The sequence below is a fragment of the Vidua chalybeata genome, chromosome 3 (assembly GCF_026979565.1).
Source record: "Vidua chalybeata isolate OUT-0048 chromosome 3, bVidCha1 merged haplotype, whole genome shotgun sequence".
Taxonomy (NCBI): Eukaryota; Metazoa; Chordata; class Aves; order Passeriformes; family Viduidae; genus Vidua; species Vidua chalybeata.
The window spans coordinates 77,262,621-77,285,519 of record NC_071532.1 but is presented as its reverse complement, the minus strand read 5'-3'; the positions used below and the strand labels follow the sequence as shown (position 1 = coordinate 77,285,519).

General features: G+C 41.1%; 1 protein-coding gene across 7 annotated transcripts in view; it reads left to right on the top strand.

The window, feature by feature from the left end:
• The first annotated feature begins 428 nt into the window (after positions 1-428).
• The window catches only part of ANKRD6 (ankyrin repeat domain 6), an 83,580-nt gene continuing 61,109 nt past the window's right edge, over positions 429-22,899 (top strand). For 6 of the 7 annotated variants that reach the window (XM_053939678.1, XM_053939676.1, XM_053939674.1 and 3 more), the window contains exons 1-2: positions 429-553; positions 646-778. The gene's annotated coding sequence lies outside the window, so the exon portion shown is untranslated. Of the gene's footprint in view, positions 558-645; positions 779-22,899 lie in introns of all 7 variants that reach the window. The other variant, XM_053939675.1, reaches the window with a different exon arrangement.

Sequence of the window (22,899 nt, the reverse complement as noted above, 5' to 3'; positions counted from 1 at the left end):
TATGAGCTTCCATAATTAAGCTGCAAAGGAGCTTCGGTCCAGGAGAGCGTCCAGCCCGCGTGGAGCCTCGCTCCGGCCAGAGCCCTGCGCTCCCGGGCTGCGGGGCCCGGGGCTCCGTCCCGCTGGGCGCTGCCCGCCCGCCGCGGCCGCTCGGTGTCGCCCTCGCAGCGGGCACGGCGGCGGCGGCGGCGGCGCCTCCCCCGGGGCAGCCCCGGCCCGGCGGCGGAGGCGCCGCTGGAGGGGCAGTGCCGAGCCCGGCCCGGCGGGAGCGGTGCCGCGGGGCAGCGCAGGTGAGCGCGGCGCCGAGCCGCGCCCCCGCCGCGGTTGCGTGTGGCTGCGGCGGGCCGGGGGAGCGCGGAGGGGCGGCGGGGGCCGGGCGGGGCGGGGTCGCTCCTGGAGGGACCGCACAGGTGATGGCGGAGGTGGCGGGGCTGTAGCTGGGGACGACAGCGGAGAAGCCAGTGCCCCGGACCGGAGTCGTGAAAGTGCTCCCTTCTTCTAGCCCGGGGAGGGACCCCCCTGTAGGGCAGAGACGGACCCGCCGGGATGCCACGTAGGTACAGGAGCCTGTGTCGACGTAGAGGTTCGATTGCAGGTGTGGGGGTGAAAACGAGGAGTCTTAACGCTCTTGTTTCAACTTTTAAGGCCGCGTCTGATGAGAAATGGAAATCTGGCTCAAAGTCATCTTTCCTGTTGTTGACATCACCTGAAAACTCCACTGGAAATATTTCCACTAGTTTGCTGCAAACATCGCTCCCCCCCGAGGTCTCAACACCTTGTGAGTACACACTGGCTGCTGGTAGAGCTCTGATTGTGGAAATCCTTGGCTACGGCATGTAATTGTTCTGCAGTGTTCTTATTATTGCAAGCATTAATAAAGAGCTTATCGTGCCCTGGGGTGTTGTATGTATTACAGCATAGACCGTGCTGTAGACTGTGCTCTGTTTTTTTTTAAAAGGCATGACCAGTATCTTCATATTTTTATAATTATATGTGAAGCGATTATTTGGGTTTCTGCTTGGTATTTCTGCAATGCACATGACCAAAAGGACATGTTGTCTGCTACTGAATACATTTTGTTCACAGGGAAAACATTGAGAGAGTTAGAAAGTAGCTTGCTGGTAGTTGGATCAGTGAATCTTTGCCCCATGAGTTGTTTAAATGAACTTAGAATGTCCTACCAATGTTAAAGGAGTAATTGGGAAGATCGGTAAGTCTGCCTCTGTCCAAAGACAGAAAAATTTAATCATGTCTTAACTCTTATGCAGCATTGGTTAGGCATGGATCAGATCCCCTGGTAGAACTGTTTGAGTCTATGGTTTATTCTGAGGAGAATGTTATTTACTTTCTTTCAAGGTGATGTGTCAGTCTGCACAGCTAGTTTTATAACAACTTATTTTGGCAGGCTCAAGTTTCAAGTATTGTGTAATCTTCATTCTCTAGATAGTTGGAAAACAAACTGTTTCTGGAGATGTGTGATTACATGTAAGAGCTGCAGTTGCATTGCAGACCACAAGACATGGTGTAATGACTGTCCTCCAGAACTTCATAACAATTTCCGAGCAGAAAATACTCAAAAATAGTTAATTAAACTGCATGTAGCAAAACCTGCAGCTGAGTGGCTACGTGAAGTATTTACATGCCGGTATGTAGATGATGTATGCCTGTTTGTCCATGAGGACCTATTAGTCTGCAAGGGTAAATGGGAATTGTGTAGCAGAAGTAGTAATGTCACTGCTTTTCTCCCTTTTTTTTTTGTTTGAAAATAAACTAATAAAATTTAAAAAGGGGTTTTGTGGTAGTATTCAGTTGGAAAGTTTTCACTTTCCCCTGCTCCTTAATATTTACCCAGACAGTGCTACCAACCTCATACAGGAGACTGGCTTTGAACACAAGAAATGAAATAGCCAGTAAATGATTGGTAAAAATAAAATGAAAACCTCCTGATCATGCAGGTGCTTTCCTTCAAGATTTTTTCACAGTGGTCTTTTCTTTTTTGAGGAACAGAAATTGTGAGAAGTTGTCTGCACTAATGGGGTTCCCATGTTGGCTGATACGATGTAGTTGCAGGGCATCTTGCCCTGTCACAGGTGGCATGTTCTGGAGATCGGATTATCAAATTTATCATGTTCTTGGACTAGGTGAGATGAATGATACCTTAGTAAATCAGGTGCTTGTAGGGTGTGGTGATGAGCAATTGAGCCTCAAGCTGCGTTTCTCCATGTGTCTTTAGCTTCACCTCTGTTTGACTTAGCCAGTGAGTCATTTTGTGATGTAAAAGAAAAAGACCTTACAGTCCCTTACTCACTAAGTCTGTATAACAGGATGAATACTGCTTATTCGTTTGGATAGGTGGTGTACCAATGAACATTTTTAAAGCACTTTCAGGTTCTTAAATTAATTACACTGACAACGGTATTTATTCTCATTAGTTTCAAATGTGCACTTTCTCTTTTTCCCTCAAGAGTTAGGACTTTGGATGAACTTGCAGCCAACTCACAGTTGTATCTTTTTTTAGAGATATATCAGTACAACAGGTCGCTGGTGGAAGTATTTTATTTAAAATCACAAATGAGGTGCCATATTTTATTGGAAGGATTGATCTAGGGAGATATTTGTCAAAGACATAAATTAGTTGTAATTGCTTTGGGCAAATAAAAATTTGAAATAAGTATTTTTAGTGACTTTTGTTTATTCAGGAATTAAATATGTAACTTCCTTAAAAATGATCCAGCCAAAAATAGAAGGTGCAGAGCTGCACTTCAGAAAGACCTTAATTCATAACAGCAAGGGGCTAATTTTCTTACCTGCCTCCTGTCCAGCTATTTTTGATCCCAAAAATCTCCAGAATAGTTTCTGAAGTACAATACTAGAAATATTCTTGCATACCATTGCTATTCTTGCATACTTGTGAACCCTTTAGAAACAGCTTAGTTACTTCTCACTTGGCTACTCTACTCCCTGTTAGCAGGTGCTGCTGAAGAATAGTTTGTTACAGTTCATTGACAGCAGTTGTGAGCATTGTGAAATCCTGAAATACCCCATGTCTTGCTGTGACCTGTCCCTGAATTATGTGTACTGGTCTCTTTCTAAACTTTTTCCACTCCTTTTGTTTGTATTTGGTTTATCTCATGCTGCCATTCAGAAGACTGCTAGATTTGTGAAGGCAGGTGTTCCGAATTTAGGAAGTCAGAATAAATGCGTAGAGTCCTTGCTTATTTGTTGCATAGCTTTCAAACACGAGTGTTGGGATGTTCCCCGTGACTGGGATGTTCTCTGTGTATTGCTTCCTTTGACAGGTTGTGCATGGCATGTTTTGTATTCAAAGTGCTGCTGGTTTGGCCAGACAGGTATTTTTCTTGTCGTCTGGAAAATACTGAGGTTGAGCTGGAGATGTGAAGGTGTTGAGAATGAAGCAGGAAGGATACTGTTGGTGTGCAGCAGTTTGATACCTAGTCAAGAATGCTATCAGAAAAACCAAATATGAAATGAGTGTCAATTTAGGACACGTTTTTGAGAGGTGTGTGATAAATGAAGCATTAAGGCTGCACAGGACTTTGAGGCTAAAAGCAATATTATAATAATAAGCAATATAGCTTATTACCACTAATCGTTAGTTGGGTATATCCTGTTGCCATAAATCAATCCCCATTGGATGGCCTAATGGACACAGTACAACAGCTTGAATTCTTGCATTATCCAGTTGTGGAGAGGTTGTCTTGCTAGCCTCACTGGTGTACTTCTGATGCAATATCAAATGCATAGGTAGCTCATGATATCATGCAGGGCTGCAGATTACTGGCTTGCTCTTGCACTGTTTTACTTTTGATCCTTTGGCAGTAATCCTGAAATTAAAGGTCCTTGGAATGAACAGGAAGATGCTTTCTACCAGCCAGCACTCTTGTCTTCCAGCTGTCTCCTCTGTGGCTCTCTCCTTCCCACTCTCCATACCCACTCCTGCTCCTCCAAACCCTAGGTGCATCTCAGCCAAGCCACAGCCATGAGGGGCAATCTGGCTAGGATTAGGGATGGGATTTGGGCACATCTGTGGCAAGTGGTGGATGCCAGCTAGATGGAGCATACTGGGGCTACAGGGTAGCTGGGGTGTGATGTGCTGAGTGTAGGTACCCTGGTGGGTTTGCCATAATCCTGAAGAAAAATTTATATACTCCTATGCCAAAAAAAGCCTAGGCTTTTTAATCTTATGTTGTGATCAAAAGCATTTGTGGAGTACTCTTCAAATCAATAAATCATACCTCCTTCAAATCCTGCATTTGAGCAAGCTGCTTCTAATAGCCTATCCCTTACTCTCTCATGATTTGTCACCTTCCCCAGCTAAGCACAATCCACTCTGTGAAGTGAACCACTGTAGATACAGGTTTTGTGTGCATGTCTTGGCATGCTGTTGGACAAAAGCATTTTCATTTGCATGATGAAAAATGCATTTGGAATTGATGGAAATGAGTTCCTTAAGGGTGTGCATCTTCATTGTGTCTGCATTGCAGTGGCATAATTTCCTTTTCCAGTTTGAGATGCCAATTGCTTTAAGCCAGTCAGGAATATTTTCTGTTGGTTTTAACAGCATCTGCAATGTGACATCTTAGGAAGAACTGTTGCTAGATCTATTATTGTGCCAATACCATTCTGAATTAAAGTGCCCTAAATTGTCTTGGTTGGGTCAGTCACTGAGGAAAAGTGCCAGCCTTATAAAATAAGAAAGCACCATGAATGTATGGTAATTATATATGAGCTTAATATTTGAATAACTTTTTAATAGTGGTCACAGTGAATCCTTTCAGGTATGTTTTACTTCTGTTCAGAGTTTGATGTCTGTCTGTGCAACAGATGCAGAAATTGCAGCTGGTTCAGAGTCCTGGGCGGGATGTGATCTTTTCACAGTATCACTGCTGTTGCAAGTAATTGCACTAATAATTGCCAGGCAGATCTGTTGCTTGACTCAGATTTTTAGTGGTTTGTAAAGCTTACATATGAGTAATTTTCCTTCATTTTCTGTCTGAGCACTTTTGGGATTTGACAATGTCTGGCTGAAGTATTTCAAGAGGATTATGGGGTGGAGGGAAGGGGGTGTGTCTTTCTTCTGGCTGCAGAATTATCTGCCTGACATCTACAGTTTTTCATTGATGTTATTGTTCTGGTTTGATTCCAGATTTTAAAAGTGCAGCACTGTCTTACCAGTTTGTTTTTTCCAGACTTTGCAGCAGCTTCTGTATTCTTGCAACTATGAGTTGTTCTTTTTTCCCAGCTTTTCTGTTAAATCCAGTCATACTCTTTCCATGTGCTCTTTTTTTCATTATTATTTTTAAGTTTATGGTGGTTTTTAATGTTTATTTTTAAGCTTATGGTGTAAGTATTGCTGTGAATGGCAGACTCAGGTGTGGAGTGAGCTTAAACATGAGTTTGAAGTATAGTATTTTATTAATGAACAGTCAACTACCAAGTTGGATTCTCTTCTTTCCCTGTAAGACTACACTTAATCAGTTTGGAGAAGCCAGGGTTTAAGAAATCCTGACCTGGCATGCACTGGGTGAGGCTGTCATCCATTTCACTTATTCCCTGGTGTCTTGACAGACAAGTGGAGGTGAGTAGCTTCATTACCAGCATGCCTGATAAAGCAGAACTGGATTTGGGGATGAATGAGGACAGCTCAGTAAAGAGAGGGTGTTAATGTTAGCTGTCTTAGTTGCTGCTAGCCTCAAAATAAGCAGGATGAAATTTAATTTATTTAAATTCTAATGATGTAAAGAGTTTTCAAAAACTTACCAAGTGACATAGATGTTTTTGGCATAGTTGGAATAACAGAGTGCCTAACATTAGCAGCTTCTCTGTGTGACCATTTTTACAAAGCATACTTTGGTTGAAGGCAGTGAGAGGTGGATTTCTCTTGCTGACTAGGACAGGACTGTCTGTCTGGGGAGATTTCTTTCAGCTCTTCCATTTCTGTAGCAAGGAGCTGAGCAAGTCCCATGGCTGCAGGAATGATGAGCCCAGTTTGGAGCTGTGGGTAAATGGTTTCATGGTCAGCCTGGCCAATTCTCATCTCTAAGTTGGCTGAGTTTCATTTGCAGGGAGATATGACATTTATTCTCTTTAATGCCTTTCACTCTTGTAGGGCATCCATATCAGTGACTCTGAGGAGAGAACACAAGTGAACTGGAAACAACCTGAGAAAATCAGAGAAGACAGCAAATGAGAAACACAGCTTGAAATTTGCTATTTGATAAGAAGAGCTATTTCTTCACTTGCTTTATGCTTGATATATTCTGGTTTAATCTGATGTCTTCTAGTATTTTTCCAACCTGATTTCCTTCTACTTAATTATCCTACCTTTGGTTGTCTTATATTCTCCTTCCTTGAAACTTTTCTAGTTTTGCTAAACCTTTTTAAAGAGGAGAAGGCCAGACTTAAAACTTCTAAGATGCAATTGAGTTTCTTAGATGATTGAATAAAGGTGGGTTTGGTTGTACTCTCTGCAGTAATAATTTTTTAGCACCCTTCCTGCTTTTTAACTGTGCTGATGCTTTCATAAGAACAGTCCACTGTCAATCCAGGATTTCATTCCTGAATTATCCCAAGCCCATCATTATGCATATGAAGTTGAGGTGTTTTTTCCCAGCACGAATACCAGACTGTGTTTAAATGGTATTGAAATCTACCAGCCATTTTTAACAGTTGTAATCTTTCCTTGTCCCCTTGTGATTCATTAGTGGGTATAATGAACACAATGTATGCTTAATGCAGATGGCTTTGGGGCTGCAGGCTTAGTGTCCTTCTCTTGGGAAGACTGACCTTGTACTGTTTATTTCCTGTCTGACTGGTTCTCTATACAGATGAGGCCTTTTCCTGTTATCCCATGACTGCCTAGTTTTATAATACTGGAACTTCTTTTGTGTTGTTTGTTTTTTTTTTTTTTTTCCCTATTAAGCAGCCTTCCTTCCTTTGGAGGGAATCTTTGGGGATTGGACATGAGTTACTGAGGAATAACTTGACATCAGTGTAACTGTGGTAACAGGCTATGTGTCCACTCACCACCAATGTGAAGTAGCTTAATTTAAACATCCATCTCGTGTCCAAACATCAACAGTCACATCCATCTAATCTATATTGCAATCATATCCCAGCTTGCTTCATAAAATTTTAAGTTTCAGTATTCTGTTTGGATTTAGTTTAGGTAAAGACAGCCCTGGTGTATTACGGTAACTCACTTCTCCTCATTCTTCCTACTTGTCAGAACAGGTTGACTGTTTCTATATTTAGCTCTGCTTTGTTTATTCATCCTTTCTCAATAAGAATTTTACACTTTGTTTACCTGGAAGCAAGATGGGTCCCAGTGGGAAAGTGAATGGCAGAATTAAAAGAGTGGTATGAATACTTGTACTAAGTGGCACACCATATCAATAAATCAAATTTGTAAGTATAAGCTCTGGTCCTTGGCAGAGTCTCTTCATAAAAAACCCGAATATTTTAAGAAATTGTTCCCAGATTCACAGTCTCCATACAAGAATAATTTAGGTTTAAAAAAGCAAACCCATTTTTTTTGCTGCCTCTTTTCTGTTCCCCTTATCTCTGCCCACCAACACATGGTTGAGAAATTTAAGAGCCAATTTCTGGGTTCCATATGCTCTCAGAGAATTTAACCTTTCATGTCTATAACTGCAGACATGCATATACAAATGAGGAGGATGTTGCTGCTTCATTTACTAGAACTGTGACAGTTTTGCTTCTTTTTGTTTGTAATCCTGAAAGTAGGATACTTGGCATGGGAGACAGAAACAGAAACTTACTCAAAATCAAGCATACAGAATTTCGATACATGTATTTACAGCTTTTAAGAATAATTTTTTTGAAAAGTTGTAGTAAAATGAATTTGCTTACATATTGTACATGGGTTTGTACATGCAGAAGTGTCTGAATATACTTACATGGGGTGAGCTGGTTTTGGTGAGCAGACACACCAAGAAAACAGGTAAGGGTGCATTCAGAAGAACTGAGCACAGCACTTGAAAGAAAAAACAAACCAACATTTTAAAAGTTTATTTGTTCTCCTCACAATTTGAAATTAAGACTCTCTCTTTGACTAGGCTGAAATAAGTGCTGAGCTACTCAGGAGGCTGTGGTGTAAAGCTAGTTTTGTCTGGGAGCCATTCTCAGTCTCTGCCAGACATGGAATAAAGAGTGTCAGTGAAACTGAGAACTTGCCCTGTGTTTCAGTCCTGTGTAACTCTCATGAAACACACGGATACTCTGCCTTAGTAGAAAAAGCACTAAATGTGTTTTTCAAGTAAGCTAAGCCAGGGAAGGTTGTCAGAGGAGAGTGCCACTATGATGGAATTTCTCAGCACACTAGTAAATATGTGCTACAGTGTTTCACATTAAGATGAAGGATTTTTCTGTCATTCTAGGGAGCTGTATTCTTGTCATCATCCCCAAAATACTGAGATTTTGGAAAGCATTAACTGTATAGGCAGTGTCTTAGTTTGATGGTTATTACACTGTAAATTTTAATATAGCAGCAAGCATCTGTTGTATGTCTGTCCTTTTTACCTGTAAAAAGCAAACTGACTTTCAGTTGATCAGTTGTCATGATTCAAATTTTGAGTATGGGTATCCATTCTTCTGCTAACAAAAGTTTTTCATGGTTTGTATATGTTAAGCTTAGCTCAAAATATATATGGTGTTTCAGGGAAAACAGAGTCAGGCAAAAGTGTAATGCAAAAGTTAGTAGATTTTACCAAGTACCATTTGAAAATCACTTCCCTTATGCTCTGCAAGTGGGATTTTCAGGCCTTGCTTAATTAAGGTTCAAGAATAAAGTGATACTGAAATAATGACTATTTTAAAAATTCCCATGATTTGTACTCAAATAACAGTATGGTCCACAGAGAGGTAAGAATCAACAAATTGTGTGTAGCAAAATAATGATTAATTTACTGTATTAAGTCTCAGAAGGGTAGAACTGAAAAACAAAACTTTCAACTAGTTTTTGCATTATTAGATAGTTTATAGATGGATGCTTATTATCCTGTTTTTTTTTTAATTGAATTTTATGTCATATTTTGTATCAGTAATGCTAGATCAAAACTTGATTTCTCTGCTTCTGTGGCTGATCTCATTCAGTTTGATGATTGTTTATGTGAATAAGACCCAAAGAATGTGGCTTTGTATGAAAAATATCCTCCCAGAGGGAGCTGTAGTAGGCTCACACTTAATATAAAGGGGAAAAAGACAGAAATGAATGTTTATGTTTCCTTGTCTTGTTGTACAATGATTTTCAGTGAAGTTTCATATTCTGTGAAATTAAATCTGTAGCCAAGATAATATGATCTTGGACAATTTTTATACTTCAGCATGCAAGTCTGTGCTGTTGAAACAATAGGCTGAGTGTTTTTAGGTGCAGATAGCCTGACTAAAATAACGTGTTGCCAAAGAAGTTGCAGTGCATTTTTGATAATGTTGAGCAGAGAGATAATTGTGAACTCTGCATGGTGTGTTACAGTCATGGGAGCAGTTAACATGATAAAGAAAACCTCAGCTTTCTCTCTGTTTACAAAACTGGCCTTTCTGGAAGGACTGGAAAACAAGAATACAAATATATAATCTGGTTGCATTCTTTTTCTACCCCTCCTTTTTGCCTCCCTGTGTTGAGCCAAAAATAAGTGAGGAGACTAACTGTAAGAAAACAGCACTAGAGTCAGTCCTCCTTTTGCTTAGTTTTCTCTTTCTGTTTTATACCCCACTGGGAGCTGGTGGTTGTGTGGCAACTGCAGCTCCCCTGATTAGGTGTGATTCAGTCCTGTAGTGCTGAGAGAGCAGAACTCTGCTGTTAACTCCTCCTTACTCACACTGCAGTACCTGCAAATCCAGAGATGGAGTAGCACAGTTCAGGAGTCAAGTTTGATCCCATCTGCACTGAAACACCAATGCGTGTTTCCACCATATTAGGCCATTGCTGTGATTGTAAGGTAATGAAGACATCCTTGACCTTTTCCCAGTTTAATTTTCCCATTTTATCTTCATTCTGTGCCACTTCTAAAAGTTCTGCATTGTTCCCCAATTTCATCTTCCCCCGTCTTTTGTCCTAGTACTTTTGTATCATTGATTAGAGAATTATCTGATTTTCTTTGATCTGTTCCTCATCCCCTACAAATCTGTTGTTTTGCTAGTTGTGGTCCTATCAGTGGTTAATAAGTGCTGAATCAACACTTAGAGCCCAAAAGAGATGTGAACAGAGCAAAAGGTTTTTTGACAATCCTTTAAGAAACAATTTGTGAGAGATTGGAAAAGGATATGTGTCCCTCTTCCATACCTTGCCAGGCCATCTTTATAGATCACATTGATTGTCGTGACACATTTTCTGAGGCTTTTTAAAGGCTTTATGTTCAGTATTTTCTTCCTCATCCTATCCTCTAGCTTTTACCTGTCTCAGTTTCCAATCTTATTTTTCCTGCTTTCACTTCAACTCTAGTACTGTTTTGGGTCTTGGGGCATGTTTTTCCATCTCTGCTTTCAACACTCTCTGTGTTCCAACATCAGTAGCTTATGGGCTTTTCAGGTTGTGCTTCTAGCTTTGCTAGGCTTCCAGTCCTTATCAGTGTGCTGGTTTTTGATAACAATGGTCCACTGCGTTCCTTGGTAGGAGTGATGGTTAAGGAATGTCTATTTATATCTTACTGGACAGGAACTGCCACCTCCTTGAGATTTTTATTGTGTTTTTCTTGTATGTTGTAAAAGTGAAAATGGAATCCCTTTCAAAAGGGCATCCTCAAATATAAGAGGCACAGGGGTGCTGAGCTTCATAAGTGTAGGGAAGGAGATGGCCATGAGGAAAATCCTGCCTGTTTCCAGGAATATGATGTCCCTCTAGCATGATCCTACTCTTCCCTGTTTCTCTGTCATCAGGTTTGGGATTTTTTTGCTTCTTATTTCTCTTTAGGACCTGGGCAGCCTTTGTGGGCAGAAAATGTAAAATGTTCTTCACGTCTTAACGCAATCTTGTACGAGCTGGCCTCTTGTAAAGTATGAAGGAGACTCATATATGCTGATATTTCAGAATATTCACTAACTATAAAGCAGATACACTGACCTGCATAATCCTTTTCAGTACTCAAAATAGACCAAAGCATCTGTTTTGACTGAAGACAAATAAAAAATCTAGGGAGACTGAAATGGATATAACAAATAGCATCATCCTCCATGGTTCCTGTTAGTGGCTGTCCAAGGAGGTGCTTGCACTAAGGGATCCTGACTTTACCAAGGTGCTGTAGGTAAGCCCATGTAGTGACACATTTCCAGGTTTTCCTTTCTTTCAGGCTGTGGGAAGTATCCACAAGCATTAAGAGGCTGAGTGTCTTTAAAGGCAGTTTCAGTTCCCAGAGAGATGGCTTCTACTGCTGGATTGCTCCTTTGGGTTCCTGCAGTGCCTGTGAGCACACAGGGGAAAGGAGGGGGATCAGGGAGCAGTGAGGGGGAGTGGGGGTCATTTGTGTTCACTTTGCACTCTCAGCTCTCTGTACTTGACACGAGTACAAATATTTCTGGATTATGAATCTGTGACTTCTTGTGCAAGCCATGAGGGCAGAGTCTGCACTGGGAGCTGAGGTTCTGTCCTACAGGAGGAGAAGCTTTCAAGAAATGCAGTCTCTGTAGCATAGTTTCTTGAAACACCTAAAATTATATTAGTGGTGATCCTTTTAATCTGTACAAAGAGCCTGCTGGTGAGGGAGATTTTTATTTTACCTGGTTGGGTATTGCATTTCAGTGCAGCAGATGGCATGTGTATGACAAGTGCCCTTTGGTAAGAGTAAACACAGCAAGAAATACACCCCAACCCCCTGGCACTTTCTTAGGCCTTTTATAACATCAAAGCACCCTTGTGCAATGCTCATTTCAGTCACCTGATGCAAGAGCCAAGGTTTTGTGATAGCTACTTTATTCTGTTGTTCCTATCTTAGTACAGCTGGCAAGATTCTCAAGATCCAGGGAAGAGCAATGTGATATTCAAGGTGAGATGTGTTAATTGAGCTGTAGCCTGAGCTGAGAGAGATTAACTTCAGTTGCTTGTCCTGGAATTATTTTGTGACAATGCATAGCTTTTTAAAATTAACTGAGATCCTAGTTTGCAATATAAGTAGGATAGGATGGAAACATGATTTTGTTTATTTTGGGATTGGTGGGGAGGCATTCCTCATTAATCAAATGCTGAGTTGAGACTATTGCTCTGCATGGCTTGCACAGAACAAATGAAGGAGGACATTTGGGAACTGGGCTGTTCAGTTGGGTTGGAACAAAAGAGCGCTGGGGTAGGGAATCACTTTTGTTATCTGACTGAGATTTCCACCAGTGAACTTCTGCATGGAGTGGGGAAAAGTCTTCTGTAGAACTTCCAAAGAAGCAAGTAATAAAGATAGCACAGAGGATGCCCTGATAGCAATGAGAGATCCTTCAGCTCCATGTCTGCCAGTGGTCGAGGCAAGAGGATCAGAATTTCCATAGTTTTGTTTGCATGACCTGTTTGGAGATTGCTCACAAACATTGCCTATACAGATACAGCTGTGAAGGGCAACTTGACCTCATTGTATTACAACTTTATAGGGGAATTTAGATTACTTTTTGCAGTTACTGTTTCTTATGGTAGCCTTCCTTCCAGAATAACTTAGGGAGAGTCTGTGTCTGTGTGAATCAAACTCTGTCCCTGACTATTGATAATGGTGAGTGCATTAAACATCAAAGTCTTTTTTCTGTGGGGAATCAAGTCCCTAGTCTGGTCCCCCAAGTCCAGAGCCTGCTTTATTGGTATGGCATATCCCTTTGGCCACCTTAGGTCAGCTGTCCTGGCCATGCTCCCTCCTGGCTTCTTGTCCCCCTCCTCACTGGTAAAGCAGGAGACACTGAAAGGGCCTGGACTCAGGGTAAGCACTGCTGAGCCACAACTAAAACATCAGTGTGATACCTACATTGTTCTCATACTAAATCCAAAACACAGCACTGAACCAGCTACTAAGAAAATTTGGGCAGGGCATGAAATGGACTGGTGCAGCTGAAGGCTTTGTGCAGATACTTCTTCAAACCAATGTCATTCACTCACTGCCAGGACTGTCTTCAGACTGTGTTTGCATACACTAAACTTATGCCTGGATTCTCGTTGTAGCATCTGAGTCAGCAAATGTGTCCTCTGTATTCAGCCCAGTATGTTTTAATGGAAAAAAAGTATTGTACCAAAACTGCTGCTGTCATTGTTGTGCAGTCTGTCCCAGCATGTGGCTTTTCTCAAGTGTAACTCTCCTTCTCACCCCAAAATCTACAATTGTGAAAGTCTTACTGGCCTGCCACCACATGAAAGAACCCAAGTGGCATTTTTAATGAGAATTGCTTCAGAATTCCTGGCTTGATTTATGAGGTAAAGAAAAAAATAATCACAGAAACATTATCCTCTTACCTGTTAAAATTTTTTTCTTCAACTTTATGGTGATAGAAGTGTAACTTTTTGCAAATGGAATACCCAAATGTTTACCTGTTTTCCACTTAGAAACATAGACTGTCTTTGCTTAAATGCAAGACAGTTTGAGAGAAAGGGAAGTGGAAAGGACTAGAGGTCTTTGTTCTAAGTTGTGGAATAAATAAACATTCAGGACCTCAGCAGTAGATGTTTGCTGAAAACTTTTCCCGTAACTTGTCTTTGAGAAATAAAGCTGAAAAGTTTTTTAGCAGTTTGCTGTACTGTTCTAAGGAGGTTTTTGTGACTTGTACAAAGCGAGACAAATATGGCAGCAGGTCTTTGCTTTTGGTTTCCTTTCATCAGCCCACCAGTATTAATGTATGCACTTCTTTCTTTTGGACAGAAAGAAGTCTATGTGACAGCCACAGAAATAAAGCAAGTACAATCATTCTGCACTATTTATGCATTCATAATCATAATTCATAAGCATGTTCACAGGTATAGAAATCCATTCCAACCCATGCTGAGGTCACCAGTTACAGTAGGTGCCCTAATTCTTATCAACATCTTCACTGCCTTTCATAAAGTGTCAAACCTATTCCCATTTATGGTGCACTTAGCCACTAGATGTAATTTCTCACTATTCAGTAACACCTCCCTCTCCTTTTTCCCTCCTCTAAAAAAAAAAAGAAAGCTTGACTCCCAACATTGCTCTCATGTCTTACAAATATGTGTGAAAGTCTGTGGCAAGAAGCTGACTCTGTTCCTCACCACTAGCCAGTCCTCTTCTGCTGCCTTGCATGCTTGTGTCTTCCAGCACTAATTCCTGTAATTCAGGTGCTGGAGGAGGTGTGTACTGTAGTTTTAAACACCCTTGAGTGCAAGTCGTGTGGGTCATTAGCATAGGCAAGTGCTATGAGAGAACACAGAGGCAAGGGGTACTGCTGGATATTTGGTTTCCCATGGCTTTTATTTAAAAAGGAAATTAAACATGAAAAACCGTAAGAAGTGAATGCTGTGGTGTAAACCTTAAAGAGGTTAAACAATTTAAACCTTAAACTGAGTATTTGCTGCTGTGTGGGAGACATGGCCTGTGTGGTGCACAGGACAAGCAGGGACTGGACAAGGCTCTGGAGAGGTAAGAGTGCACTTTTGTGTGGAAGCCATGACCTGGAACCCAAGAGCAGGCTCGCACCATCGGCAGAAACGCTTGACTAATTCTGGCAGTTCCTGCTCTCTCTCGGATTTGCTTTGCAGCTTTAGTGTTACGTTAACTCCTCCTTGGTGTTACATTAATCCAGGGCAAACAAGTTCCTTTGGTTTCTTGTTGCATTCCCAAACAAACACATTCATCAAAACTAGGATAACTTTCTGCACATACATCACTTTTACTGTGTTCTTTTGCATGCATTTACTCTGCACACAAGTCTGAAGAATATGTTCCAGGATTTTTGTTTCCTTGTTTTAATACCTATCTCTGTAAGTACTGTACTGAGGGCTTAGATCTCCAGGGAAGTTTGTTTACACTGCACTAGCAATGATCAGTTCACATGAGTTTAAATCCAAGGAATGAAACAATAACAACATAAATAATGGCATTATTATTATTATTATTATTATTATTATTATTATTATTATTATTTTGTCCCTTGTATGGTCCAGAGCAGAACTGTGTCTGAAAATGCAGAGAAAGTATTCTTTGAGAGGAGACTGGCACTCTTTTGCAAAGATTGCCCAGATGCCAGGTCCAGTACTGGAATAAGACATTTCTTGCCCATATTGGTTCTGCTGACTTTGTTTCAATCTCTTAAATTGTTTTTATAAGCTTTGAATCAGAGCAAGAAAGAGCAATATTCTTCTCATAAAAATGGTAGTAAAGCTTCCTGCTGCTTTTGAAGTGAATTTCTGTGTATCCTTATCCCAGCATGTCTGTCAGTAAACTAACATGGAGTCTAGCAAGAAGGAAACTTCTCAAATAGAACTTTTCCTAACCAGATGGAAATACAAATCTGTTATTCTCAATCTCCAAACCTTGTTTATGTAAGATCTCAGATGCCTTGTAAGAGAACAGCTACAAGTCTGTTGATGCAAAATTGCAAGTATTGTGTGTAAATAGTTTGTCAGTATTACTGGAGGTACCAAAACAGAAAAAGTAAAAAGAAAACTGCTTAGCAAGGGGATAGTCCTGCTCTGCTTGATGCTTCTGGCAGAAGTTGTGCTGTGTAGGACAGGAACAGGATCGATTTCAGACTCTTCATTTCTTTACCCTCTGCTGCTTCCTGCTGAACTACCTTTTTTTTTCCCCCAGTAGCCTGAAACACATTCCAGAAATGTCTGTGTGAGGTAAAAGAGTAAGAGTGCCAAGGCTACTGATGAATAAGAGACTTTGTGATGAATCTTGTAAAATTGGACCTTTTCATTCAGAGAATAGCTCTCAATTACTGAGTCTTTTGTTGCCTTCTTTTGAATTGCCAGGGAGGGGAGGAGATGTCAAGTGTTGTCCTGCAACACTTCCCTCTAGCATACCTGAATTACCAGAGGGGTGAATTGCTTTGACAGGGAGGGGGTGGGTGGGGGAAAATGCAGAGGAAGTTGACTCAGTTTGTTAAATCTGAAGATGCATCAATTGTATTACCTCACTTCTGAAACTACACAGTTTTGGGATATTTAATTTTATGTCAGAAGTTTGATTTTGAACTTGCTGATCCAAGCTGAGAGATGACAATGAAAACTTTCAGCTTTAAAATCACCACTTTTTAAGCAGATATTCACATCTTACTGACACCCAGTTCCTTGGAATAAATCTGTAAGATTAATTTTTTTTTCTATTCTAAACTGTTTTGCAATAATATTATTATTCTAAGATTTGGTTTATTTGTTGATACTTCAGCTTGGAGCTTCCTACAAGGAGAATTTGGATTGCATGTATATTTTATCCAGGCTATGTCAGAACCCCAAACATACATTCTTTTCCTGCGTAGGGTTTTCCTGTAGTAAGAGCTGGAGAACTATGGCAGTTTCTATCTTAACAAGGTGGTGTGCAGTGTGTGGTCAGGGCTGCAGCAGCTGTGTCCCAGGAGTGCACCTTGGTGAAGTTAACCCTCATACCTTAAATGGTAGCATCTGACTGCTAATAGACAATAGTAATATGTAAACTTAGATGTGTGAGCTGTCACTTCAAGAAGGGGCACTTGGTGCAATGGAGGAACTGCCTTCTAGTTCGACAGGAATCCTTCCTTGTGAAAGCTTGCAGTTAGCAGAATTGAGTCTCACAGACTTGTCTCCAAACCCTTAGTTCTTCATTTGGTCTGACAGGGTATCATACACATGTCTTTGAAATTAATCCATTCTTTGAAATTCCTGTGATGCTTCTTAGCTTAAACACCTTGAGAGAGAGAAGTGTCTTTAAACAGTTCCATATTTTCCCATATAATTATTGTAGGAGCTCCTGTTGTCTCCATTTGCAATGTTTCCTTCTCTCCCAAGCTGAAGTGGGCAGCTCTGCTGCAGCAAACACTGTAGCATCCTTTCAGCATTGCTGCCAGAGCCATCAGTTTCCAGCTTCAAGGGAGGTGCCCTGTCTCCACAGATACTTCCAGCTTTTCCTTGGCTGCTGGTGCATTGGCTTGGCAGCCACTCTTGTCCGGGAGAGCTTTTTAGAGACTCCAGTGCTTATTTTTGTATGGAAATCTTCTGGACACAATGTCTAACTCAGGAGGTAGGCAGCTGCTTTCCACACTGCACCAGGCTCTATGTTTCACTTCTTTATTGTGTACAAGGGCTTTGGCTTGGAAGCCTGTGCTTCCTCTCTGTGCTGCTTGTTCTTCTGAACAGTTGCAGCAGTCAGCATCCCTTCAGATCTCAGGGGGAGACCTTGGAATGCAGTGGCAAACATCCAAATGTTTTCAGTGTTGGGGGAATGCCCTGGCAGGGTGATTGTTGAGGATCACTGCAAGATAGCTAGATGGGGCTACTTCCCTCCATCACCAGGCAGGCAAGAAAAGAGAGAAACCAGAAGTGGGTACAAGTTTCAAGAGGAAGGCAGCCTCTTCTCCCTGTGCCTGTGAGGGAAGCACCCTGATAGCCCATGCCACCAGCTGCACCTGATGCAGAGCTGCACTGATGGCTCTTCCCTTCTCCCTGCAGTCTGAAGATATCAGATGGGCTCTCTGCTCTCCCTGATGGTTTTGTTGTGGTAGGGCACCCCACAAACACAGTCCTTCTGAAGAGCTTCCCACATTTATGGGGATAGAGCAGGCCAGCCAGACTCACACACCACAGAGGAGTGAGTAGTATATGATGAACTTGCTCCTGATTTCTAATGTGAAACCTTGCTCGCTGATGTACGGGGAAAAGACAAGCACATGCTTCTTTTAGAAATGCTTTCTGTGACCAGTTTTGTCCTCCACACTGCAAAAAATGGTATTAAGGGCATAAATAATTTTTAAGGGAATGAATCCTTTCATAAACCAACATTGCTGCTTTTGCCCACATAAGAAAATTCACTGTGGAGTCTGTTCTTCTAGCTGGGGAGCACAGCACTGACCCTTGCAGAAAATGAAGCTGTAGACACATGGTTCCCTGCAAGTGTGCTGAGATAGCCTTTTCTCTTGTGCCAGCAGGTGACAGTCTCCCCTCCCAGCAAAGGGACTTCATCAGTCTTAATTCTTTAACATTACTGTAAAAGTGAGGCTCTATTCTTAAGGCAAGATGGAAAAGCTGGTATCCTCAGTTTTCTTCAGAAATTTCCTTGGTTTTTTTTTTTTATGACCTCATAGAAGCTACTGATTCAAGTCAGAAAATACTGAATATTGTGAAAATTGCAATGTGTACTTGCCCAAGAGAATTTGTGGCTGTATATTACACTTTCTCCAGAATGGTGTGGAGAGGAGGAATTTTCTGTCCATTCTGAAGATTTGGGTGTTTGGTTTTGTAAACCAAAAAACTAGGTTGTTGCCTAGTGTTGTTGCTACGGATCTCCAAGATGTAGGGTCCAGGACTGAACATGTTTTGCAGGATGTTGCTCTCTCATCATTGCCCTGCTCTCTCTAACCCCAGCTTGCCACTTCCTCCTTCATTTAATGAAGACAAAGGGTTCTTTATTGTATAATAGTCAAAATGTAATATGATAGTGTTGCAGGAGAGCTGGTGGAATGGTACCAGGTGTTTGGTGTTTTCTGTTTCAGGGAGATCTGCAGCTGTAAGAATGGCTTCTGTCTTACTCAGTCCCTGTGCAAGAAAGGAAGGCAGGTTGAGAATATTTTGTGGTGTAGCACCATCTGTGCAGCCACGAGCCTTTCTGGGGGCTGCAAGTCGATGTGGATGGTATTTCTCACCACATGTGAGATGCTCTGAGTAGGCAAACCAAATAGATGTGAAAACCCATACAGAATCTCCAAAAGATCCAATTTTAAATCACATTTTTTCATGAGGGAAGTTTGGGCAGATCTGTTCTTGTATAAAGGCATTGGGATTGTTTTGTCCCTGGCCTCTTGTAGAAGAAGCAGCTGAGGTTTCCTTACAGAATGTGCTTTTAGTTAGCTGGTTCTGATCATCTGTCGTAGATATTCCTGCTGTTTCTGTTTTACTTTCTGTTGTGCTCCAGGTGAGCCAGCACATATTACAGTATTGTCTTTCCTGATGGGCATATGAATACAGCAGGACTGATAAATTGTTTCAGAACTGCTTCTTGAAAGACACATCCATCACTTCGTGGACAAATTCAATAACTAGAACATGCTTTCTTCATTTTTGAACATATGTCTCAGGAAATGTGTTATCCTATGTGTTATCCCACAAACACATTGTTCTTTGGAAGTACTACTGACTGTGCTTATTAATGCACAGTGAAAATCTCTTACAAAGAGAACTTGAATAGCCTGTATGGAAAAGTACCTTAATTCTCCTGTCTTTAAAGATTAGTTTCATTTTGCAGCTTCTCTCCCAACAACAAGTTTAAAATAAGATGCTTATTTATAAGTTGTCTTGGACAATTAAGCCATTGAGGCAGTCTCAAAATGAGTTAATAGCAGTAGCAGCCTCCTGTTCTCTCTGAGAAGGACATGTAACTTTTTCTTCTACTAAATTGTATATCAGAATTTAAAAAAGGTTTCTTGTAAATATTCCCTTGCTGAAGAAGTGTTCAACCCACCACTGGATCCAATTATATTCCCATATGAAACCATCCTTTGACCCACTAGTATCTTGTATTTTTTCTGGCAAGTAGAATACATACAACATAAGCCCTGAAACTGAATTCATACTAAAGTAATTGTACAAATTAATTTATTTTAGAAGTGGCAAAGTCTTTCCATATTCTCCCAGTATATATGCTGATTAATATTTTATAATCTCACTCATACCACATAATAGTTGGGTTTGGAATGGGATGCCTGGAGAGCTGTGGAAGCTGCACACTTCGTGTGCTGCAACAGTGCTTTCAAACCTGAAGGAAACTAAATCAGGTCCTCATGCACCACGCTTTCCTGATTGAAGAAACCACTTTTGGCTCAGTAGCTTTCAATTGTACTGCTGATCTCCCAACAGTAGTACACTGCTATTGATTTCACCTTGAGTAATCATTTCACTGCTGTCCTTACATCATTACCATGTTTTTGTCCTTCGCCCTTGACTGAGCTTTTGAGCAATGAGCATCTGGTGAAGGTGATGACAATGATGAAAATGTAACCATTGAGGAAAAAAAAGCTGCCAAGGACGTTTGCACCAAGAGGTTTGTGTTGGGTATTCAGCTTCATAGGTGAAGCAGCAAAATCTTGTCAGGAGGTCATTCATTTTGAGAGTAATTGGACAGGACGTTGCAGGTTTTCATCTCGTGTTCTGAAGAGTGGTCATGCTGGTCAAAATGTCAAGCTAGTAAAAAGTCATCTCTTGATTTTTCTTTTAAGAAGAGATCAGCCAGGTCTACAGCCTGTCCTGTGTGTTTCTTTACCTACTGTATGCTGACATCATTTGGATCTAGCTGCTGCTGAAATAAAAGGCCATTTTGCCACATGTGTTCACCTGCCTAAAAAGCTACCGTAAGCGGAGAAGAAAGAGAGAAATACTTTGATTCCATCTGTTAGGATGGACTAACTGCCAGGTTAGGAGGGCTGTTCAGACCCATGTGGGCATGTGAGAACTGAATAATTGTAATGTCCAGTTTCTTTTGCAGCCCCTCAAGGAAAGTGTTTGTGATTATTTGCTGTAAGATACAGATCAGAAGCAATGTGTGCATTAGGATTTGGGAACCATCGCATTATCCTAGTGTAAGAGGAGAAAAAAGAGCCTGGGTAAATTTCCACATGTTAAGGGGCACCTATTATCTGTAGCATAGATACCATGAACTATTTTAAAAAGGTACCTCTTGAAAGCAAATTGCTGAATTTCTCTTTTTAGTTGGTGGATGAGAAAGCCATTACCCTCTTGTACAGCTTTTGCTCCAGTATCCTGCATAGTCATTTTGCTGAGCAGTGGAAGGCACAGAAGGAAGGAGGGTCACTGCATGCTATGAAACCTCTCCTGCAGCCCTGCAGTAATAGGTTCCTTTTTTCTGGCCTGTGTAATACCTGACAGCTGCCCCTCGTGCCATGTTTGCACAAGGATCATTTCTGCAGTGTATTTGGCCCCAGTTTGTGCTCTGGCTGAATTAGACCAAGCCAAACCAATATATAACAGCTTTTTCTCCTGGTTGGATTGACCCTAGGAGTAAACCCTTCCCCGAGGCTATGTCTGGTTTTATATATGTGCTGGGTCAAGGTATTAACTGTTAGTCAAAGTTGCTGGCTTGTTCACTGTTCATTAAATATAAAGCAGACAAGCTAACACTGAATCGACTGCTCCAAAGCTGTGTTAATGTTTTCCTTCCTGACACAGGTGGGGACCTGACCTCTTTGCCTCTTACCAGTGGTTTTGTGTACAAGAAGCTTAACTTGTCTTTCAAATCTCGCTTGTCAGTAGAAACAGCTGTGTTATGAAATACGGAAGCTCATCTCATCAGTAAAGGAAAGTACTCTTTTGCCCTGTAACACAGTACATAACAGGGCAATGTGGAAGTGCAATCCCTCTGCCTAACAGAAATACATAAGTCAACTCTGAAACTCTACCTGATGTCATTTACTGACCCTTGGAGCCTTTCTCACCTTCTGAGCATATCCCCTAGGCAATTTGGGAGCTGCCCAGTGCATTAAACGACATCTGAGATGCTTTGTGTTCCCAAGCAGTGCAGCTGCTTTTGTGGATGCAGTGAGAGCTGTACTCCAGTTTATAACTCCTTTACCCTGTGGGGGTAACAGCAGCTTTTGATCCTGAGCACCTGCAGCTCTGAGATACTTCCAGCCTTGCCCCTTCACTTCTGTTCAGAGGTGATGGTACCACTCTGTAACTCAGCTGGTGGGTTGGGAGGATTCCCTACGGAGGTTGCATCTGCTCTGTAACTCCTCTACCCAGAGCAGCACGACTCCTTGTGACCGCTATGCTCTGCTTTTGTCACAGTGGTCCTTGCTGTGCCAGAAAGCATCCAAATGAGACCTTCCACCCTTCTTTGGCTTTCTCAGGGTACATGAATTGCATCCTTGAGAGCAGTAATAAATGTGAATTTGAATATTGCTTTTTAACTTTTGTCTTCCTTTCCCAGTGTTTCGATTAAGGCAAATTAAAAATTAATCACATAGCAGCCTGTATTCTAAGGTCATGCAAGTTAGCAGTTTGAATTCATTGAATATGATGGGGGCATAAAGATAAAATGAGAGGTTTCAGGGGGTCTTACAATACTAATTCTTTAGGGATGAGCAAAATAGCAGACTGAGATTTGCTAGATTCAGAGGGATCCTGGGATAATCAAACCATCCACAGGTCTGGAATCCTGTACAGTGAGATCCTAGATAAATATCCAGACATATAGACAATTAGATATTCCATTGTCATTTCTTTGTCAGTGCAAAAAATACCCGATTACCCAAATGGGGACAAAATGTCATGTACACTTTCATGAGTATGACCATATCTGCTCTAAGTATCCTCTGCTTACTTTAATTCTGGCTGGAGATTTGTGTCTGGTTTCACCCTCTGCAAGGTGGGATATTGGCACCACCAAGTACCTTTTTGAACAGCTAAATGAAATGTTACCTTTTTTGAAAAAAAAAATAGGCAGTCTTCTTAATAATAATAATAATAATAATAATAATAATAATAATAATAATAATAATAATGTATTTTTATAAAGTATCTTATGTAATTTTCTAAAATCAAAGCACGGGGCCTAAATAGCTGAGCTTCATTAAGCAGATGAAATGAAAAAAGAGAAGCATCTGGCAGAAGAATGGAGGGCAGTGTAAAAATAGAGGCATATGGTTGTTTGAGTAGCATTAGTAATTTCTGAAATTACATTGCCTATGAACCTCTGCTCCATTCAAAGTAGAAGACTGATCCAACAAAGCCAGTTTTCAGGA